Below are 7,500 nucleotides of genomic sequence, written 5' to 3' on the forward strand. Positions count from 1 at the left end.
TGCTGTCCCGCGCACGACCCACCCTCCGGCCGCCCGGCGCCGGTCTAGAGAGGGAAGGAGCCGGCCGTTGGGAGCCGGCAGCGCTCCCGCCTCCTCCGTGCCCAAAGCGACAGCGGCCCGGCTCCTGCCTCCGTCTCCGGATCCCTCACTGCCTTCAGCCGCTCGACCCCCCTCCCCCCCACCCCGCTGCCGTCCTGCCCCGGGCTCGGACGGGGCCAGGCCGGGCTGGAGCGTCAAGGAAAGAAGGCCGTCAAAGCAGAAGGCTGGGCGAGAGCCGAAGAGAAGGCTTCTCGGCAAAGGGGCCGCCTCTGCCGCGGGCCCCGGCCCTGCTGGCCGAAGGACCCGCCTTCCTCGGTGTCGGCCCGCTCCTGGCCCTCCCGCCGCTGCGGGTGTGCGAACCGGCCGAGGAGAGAGCGGGCGGGGGACGGCGACGGGGGTGGGGAAAGTAGTCTGCGAGCGGCGCCGGGGAGTCTGATGGGGCAGGGCGGGGCGCCCCCAACCGTCGATGGGCGGAGGCGGGGAAAGTCTTCAGGCGGGGCGCCCCCAACCGTCGATGGGCGGGCTCTGAGGGGGCGGCGTCGGATTGCGAGTGTGTGGAGCCGGCGTGTGTGTCACCGTGCCCCTCTCTCTCTGTCTCTCTCTCCCTCCCTTCCCCCCCTCGCCCCCCCGTCCCTCCCTCCCTCCCTCGCTTCCCTTGCGCGCTGGCCCCACTGAAATTCCGTTCGGCCGGGTAGGGCTGCGCGGCACCCCGGGCGGAGGGGGCTGCTGACGCTGCTTCGACGGCAGGCTGACGCAGGCTGCCTGTCAGCTTGGTCTGGGATCGCTCTGGGTACCAGAGGGAAAGAAATAAAGTTCGCCAAGAAAATTCCTTTTCCGGATCAGTTTCTTGCGCCGAGGGAACAGAAGAGTCGTTCTCTTCGAGAAGGGAGGAAAGGGGAAGCGCGGGAAATGAAACCCGAACCCCAAACCAGACCAAGGGGAACCAAGCCACAAAAAACAAAGGGATAACCCCGTAACTCCTAAAACAAACCCAGAAAACTCGAACCAAAAGTCCCGCAACGCACATTCCCCCACCCCCCACAAAAACCCACACCGAGCCCCCCCCCTCGCGCCCGCCCCCCCCACCCCCACCAGGCAAAAAAAGGTAAAGCCGGCCATTGAGAAACGCTCTACTACCCGGGTATGGGGAAATACCTCTTGCCATGGCCCCGGAATAGACTTTTCCTCCGGGCGCCGGGGTAGACCCGTTGTCCGGCCCCCCGGGCTACACCTGGTATCCCGGAGCCGGGGTAAACCTTGTACCCGGCGGCCGGGGTAGACCTGGTATCCAGGAGCCGGGGTAGACCTTGTACCCGGCGGCCGGGGTAGACCTGGTATCCCGGAGACGGGGTAGACCTTGTACCCGGCGGCCGGGGTAGACCTGGTATCCAGGAGCCGGGGTAGACCTTGTACCCGGCGGCCGGGGTAGACCTGGTATCCAGGAGCCGGGGTAGACCTTGTACCCGGCGGCCGGGGTAGACCTGGTATCCAGGAGCCGGGGTAGACCTTGTACCCGGCGGCCGGGGTAGACCTGGTATCCAGGAGACGGGGTATACCTTGTACCCGGCGGCCGGGGTAGACCTGGTATCCAGGAGCCGGGGTAGACCTTGTACCCGGCGGCCGGGGTAGACCTGGTATCCAGGAGACGTGGTATACCTTGTACCCGGCGGCCGGGGTAGACCTGGTATCCCGGAGCCGGGGTAGACCTTGTACCCGGCGGCCGGGGTAGACCTGGTATCCAGGAGCCGGGGTAGACCTTGTACCCGGCGGCCGGGGTAGACCTGGTATCCAGGAGACGTGGTATACCTTGTACCCGGCGGCCGGGGTAGACCTGGTATCCCGGAGCCGGGCTAGACCTTGTACCCGGCGGCCGGGGTAGACCTGGTATCCAGGAGCCGGGGTAGACCTTGTACCCGGCGGCCGGGGTAGACCTGGTATCCAGGAGCCGGGGTAGACCTTGTACCCGGCGGCCGGGGTAGACCTGGTATCCAGGAGCCGGGGTAGACCTTGTACCCGGCGGCCGGGGTAGACCTGGTATCCAGGAGACGGGGTAGACCTTGTACCCGGCGGCCGGGGTAGACCTGGTATCCCGGAGACGGGGTAGACCTTGTACCCGGCGGCCGGGGTAGACCTGGTATCCCGTAGACGGGGTAGACCTTGTACCCGGCGGCCGGGGTAGACCTGGTATCCCGGAGACGGGGTAGACCTTGTACCCGGCGGCCGGGGTAGACCTGGTATCCCGGAGACGGGGTAGACCTTGTACCCGGCGGCCGGGGTAGACCTGGTATCCCGGAGACCGGGTAGACCTTGTACCCGGCGGCCGGGGTAGACCTGGTATCCAGGAGCCGGGGTAGACCTTGTACCCGGCGGCCGGGGTAGACCTGGTATCCAGGAGACGGGGTAGACCTTGTACCCGGCGGCCGGGGTAGACCTGGTATCCAGGAGCCGGGGTAGACCTTGTACCCGGCGGCCGGGGTAGACCTGGTATCCAGGAGACGGGGTAGACCTTGTACCCGGCGGCCGGGGTAGACCTGGTATCCCGGAGCCGGGGTAGACCTTGTACCCGGCGGCCGGGGTAGACCTGGTATCCCGGAGACGGGGTAGACCTTGTACCCGGCGGCCGGGGTAGACCTGGTATCCAGGAGCCGGGGTAGACCTTGTACCCGGCGGCCGGGGTAGACCTGGTATCCAGGAGACGGGGTATACCTTGTACCCGGCGGCCGGGGTAGACCTGGTATCCCGGAGACGGGGTAGACCTTGTACCCGGCGGCCGGGGTAGACCTGGTATCCCGGAGCCGGGGTAGACCTTGTACCCGGCGGCCGGGGTAGACCTGGTATCCAGGAGACGGGGTAGACCTTGTACCCGGCGGCCGGGGTAGACCTGGTATCCCGGAGACGGGGTAGACCTTGTACCCGGCGGCCGGGGTAGACCTGGTATCCCGGAGACGGGGTAGACCTTGTACCCGGCGGCCGGGGTAGACCTGGTATCCAGGAGCCGGGGTAGACCTTGTACCCGGCGGCCGGGGTAGACCTGGTATCCAGGAGCCGGGGTAGACCTTGTACCCGGCGGCCGGGGTAGACCTGGTATCCCGGAGACGGGGTAGACCTTGTACCCGGCGGCCGGGGTAGACCTGGTATCCCGGAGCCGGGGTAGACCTTGTACCCGGCGGCCGGGGTAGACCTGGTATCCAGGAGCCGGGGTAGACCTTGTACCCGGCGGCCGGGGTAGACCTGGTATCCAGGAGCCGGGGTAGACCTTGTACCCGGCGGCCGGGGTAGACCTGGTATCCAGGAGCCGGGGTAGACCTTGTACCCGGCGGCCGGGGTAGACCTGGTATCCAGGAGACGGGGTAGACCTTGTACCCGGCGGCCGGGGTAGACCTGGTATCCAGGAGCCGGGGTAGACCTTGTACCCGGCGGCCGGGGTAGACCTGGTATCCCGGAGACGGGGTAGACCTTGTACCCGGCGGCCGGGGTAGACCTGGTATCCCGGAGACGGGGTAGACCTTGTACCCGGCGGCCGGGGTAGACCTGGTATCCCGGAGACGGGGTAGACCTTGTACCCGGCGGCCGGGGTAGACCTGGTATCCAGGAGCCGGGGTAGACCTTGTACCCGGCGGCCGGGGTAGACCTGGTATCCAGGAGACGGGGTAGACCTTGTACCCGGCGGCCGGGGTAGACCTGGTATCCAGGAGCCGGGGTAGACCTTGTACCCGGCGGCCGGGGTAGACCTGGTATCCCGGAGCCGGGGTAGACCTTGTACCCGGCGGCCGGGGTAGACCTGGTATCCCGGAGCCGGGGTAGACCTTGTACCCGGCGGCCGGGGTAGACCTGGTATCCCGGAGCCGGGGTAGACCTTGTACCCGGCGGCCGGGGTAGACCTGGTATCCCGGAGACGGGGTAGACCTTGTACCCGGCGGCCGGGGTAGACCTGGTATCCCGGAGACGGGGTAGACCTTGTACCCGGCGGCCGGGGTAGACCTGGTATCCCGGAGACGGGGTAGACCTTGTACCCGGCGGCCGGGGTAGACCTGGTACCCCGGAGACGGGGTAGACCTTGTACCCGGCGGCCGGGGTAGACCTGGTATCCAGGAGACGGGGTAGACCTTGTACCCGGCGGCCGGGGTAGACCTGGTACCCCGGAGACGGGGTAGACCTTGTACCCGGCGGCCGGGGTAGACCTGGTATCCAGGAGACGGGGTAGACCTTGTACCCGGCGGCCGGGGTAGACCTGGTATCCCGGAGCCGGGGTAGACCTTGTACCCGGCGGCCGGGGTAGACCTTGTACCCGGCGGCCGGGGTAGACCTGGTATCCCGGAGACGGGGTAGACCTTGTACCCGGCGGCCGGGGTAGACCTGGTATCCAGGAGACGGGGTAGACCTTGTACCCGGCGGCCGTGGTAGACCTGGTATCCCGGAGACGGGGTAGACCTTGTACCCGGCGGCCGGGGTAGACCTGGTATCCCGGAGCCGGGGTAGACCTTGTACCCGGCGGCCGGGGTAGACCTGGTATCCCGGAGCCGGGGTAGACCTTGTACCCGGCGGCCGGGGTAGACCTGGTATCCCGGAGACGGGGTAGACCTTGTACCCGGCGGCCGGGGTAGACCTGGTATCCAGGAGCCGGGGTAGACCTTGTACCCGGCGGCCGGGGTAGACCTGGTATCCAGGAGACGGGGTAGACCTTGTACCCGGCGGCCGGGGTAGACCTGGTATCCCGGAGACGGGGTAGACCTTGTACCCGGCGGCCGGGGTAGACCTGGTATCCAGGAGCCGGGGTAGACCTTGTACCCGGCGGCCGGGGTAGACCTGGTATCCAGGAGACGGGGTAGACCTTGTACCCGGCGGCCGGGGTAGACCTGGTATCCCGGAGACGGGGTAGACCTTGTACCCGGCGGCCGGGGTAGACCTGGTATCCCGGAGCCGGGGTAGACCTGGTCTCCGTCCGCCCGGGTAGACCTGGTGTCGCGGCCGCCTGCGGAAGTTCACCAAGGGGTCGCTGTTCCAGGCTGCCTCCGGCTATGTCGACGTAGCGGTCGGCCTGCGCTGGCGCACCCTCCCGGTCGACTTCCACTCGTCTCCTTGGAGGCGTCGGCGGCCTTGGACTTATCTTTCCGTATATTGGGAGCGAGGTGACGGGCCGCGTCCCCGCAGGTTTCCAGGGTGCCTGCGTCGCAAGGCGGAGGATAGGGCGGCCGCGCCGCGCGGTCGTCGGGGCAGAGCGAGTGCCGCCTAGGCCGGGTGAGCCGCGTGGCTTGGTCCCGGTTCCCGTCCTGCCCAGGGCGCTCTTTCGGGGGGAGAGCTGCCCGAGAAGCCAGAGAGAAGAGAATGGGCAGTGTGAAGGGCCACCAGAGAGAGAGCCGAGAGCCGAGAGAGACGGCCCGAAAGACCGTGTCGAGAAGCCGCTCGCTGGCCGCAGCGAGGCGGTGAGAAGCCCCGCGTGTGTGTTGCTCCGCTCCGGTCGGCTGCCGTGCCGGCCCGGTTGAAGGGGGGGCGGCCCCCCTGGGACGATCGGTGGCAGGTGAGGCGGCGGCGCCTCGTCCCTTTTCCGCCTGGCCTTAAGCCGGGGCCCGCTCCGGCAGGCATTTTTCCGGCAGCCGGTCCGGTGGCAGTGGCCGGCAGCCGGGGGTCGACGCGGCCGGGCTTTTTTTTTCCCCGGCCCTCGCCCGAGAGCCTCCTCCCCGAGCAAGGCCCGGCCAGCCCGCCGCGGTGGCGGCGCCCGGTTCCCCCGCTCCCGACCTGTTTGCCAGCGTGTCCGTGTCGGAAGGGCAGCGGTGGGGCGCGCGGCCTGGCCTCGGCATTCGCCGCGTGGCCGGAGGGGCTCGGTGACGGCGGTCGCCCGATGAGCCGTGGAGCCGGGGTGGCGGCACCCCGTCCCACCGGCGCGTGCTGTTGAAGTCACCCCCTTCCTCGGCCTTAAGCCGGGGACCCGCCTTGCGGGCGGGCTGTTTTTTTCGCGGGCAGAGAGGGGCCGGCCGCGGTGGCCGGCCCGCCCTAGCACGGACCGAAGCCCCCGGCAGAGAGCAACCCCCGGAAGGTCGCGGGCGAGGCGGCGGCGCCTCGCCCTTCCTCGGTCGTGGCGACCGAGCCCGCTTCTGCCCCGGGCGGTCCGTTGCTATTTTTTCAAGGGCGTGTGCGGGTGCTGTGGGGGGCCCCGCCCGCCCGGCCTCCGATGGCCTTTTCCTCTCGCGGCCCTAAGCCGCGGCACCGAGAAGCGTGCGGGCCCACGAAAGCCGAGGTTGTGTGGAGCCGGGGGGCCGAGCGAGCCCCGAGCCGAGCGATGCCGGTGGGTTTCGAAGGGGGGGGGGCAGCGAGAAGGCGGCGCGCGCCTCGCCCCCCCCCGGGCCCCCGGCGCCCGTGGTTAGCACGGGTCCTTGTGGGCCGCGCACGCCATGTGCCTTTTTTTTTTTTTTTTTTTTTTCCGTTGATCGGTGCCGTACCCCGGCTTTTCCGAAGGGGAGAGAAAGAGAGGCCGAGAGAGAGAGAGAGAGAGAGAGAGCGCGCCAGCCGCGGGGCGGGCGAAAGCCGGTGGCACCTTTCTCGAACGCTCGGACGGGTTCCCTGGGCAGAAAAGGGTGAAGGCCATCCCCACCCCGGCCCGGCGGTCCCGTCCTTCCGTCGTCCGGCCAGGAGAGCCGTTGTCCGCGGGCGGGTGGCGGCACCCCCCCGGTCTACCCTGTGCCGGGACCGATCCGCGAGCGGATCGGTCCGGGGACGCGTGTCCCCGCTCGCACGCGCGCGGAGCCCCCAAGCCCGTCCGCTCTCGGCCCAGCCGCACCCGTGGCGGCGCCGGCCGGTGGGGCGTGCGCCTTGGTGGGCTGCCGTGGGGCCGTGGTGTGCGTTGCACGCTTTCGGCCGGGCGGTTCCGCGGCTGCTGGGGCTTTGCCTCTGCGCTCCGCTGCCTCCTCTGCCCTCGTGCAGCCGCGTCCGCCCCGATCGATGAGGCTTTTCGGGTCGCGTCGGAGAGGGCCCCCGGCCGGCCGGGCTTTCTTCCGGGGCTTCTCTGTCATGGGGAAGCCCACGGCGGGGGTCCGGTGTTCGGGCCGGGCGGTCTCTTCTCCGATTCGCTCCCCGTCGCAGGCGAGGTGTCGCCCCTCCCGCTGCCGAGGAAGGGCGTCTTGACCGTCCCAGCTGTGTGATGGCCGCGTGGCCCCGCGAGCCTACAGGTGTCCTTCGAAAGCACGCGAGGTTTGCCGGTGCCGGCCTTTGGTCCCGGTTTAGCGCCCCGTGGGTGCCGGCCGCGAGCAGCGCCGGGCGGCGGTGCGGCTGGAGCCGAGCCGCGAGGAGGCGAAAAGTCGCCGTGTCGAAGCGCAAAGGAAAGGCGAAAGCCCGATATGAGAGAGAGAGAGAGAGAGAGGGGTGTGCGCGGCCGGGGGAAAAGAGCCCGAGCCGCCCGTGCGCGCGCGGGCGCGCACCGCACGGCGCTCCTTTGCCGTTCCGCCGCCTGCTGCAGAGCGAGCCGCC

This window comes from Lonchura striata, chromosome 37, assembly GCF_046129695.1.
Source record: "Lonchura striata isolate bLonStr1 chromosome 37, bLonStr1.mat, whole genome shotgun sequence".
NCBI classification, from domain to species: Eukaryota; Metazoa; Chordata; class Aves; order Passeriformes; family Estrildidae; genus Lonchura; species Lonchura striata.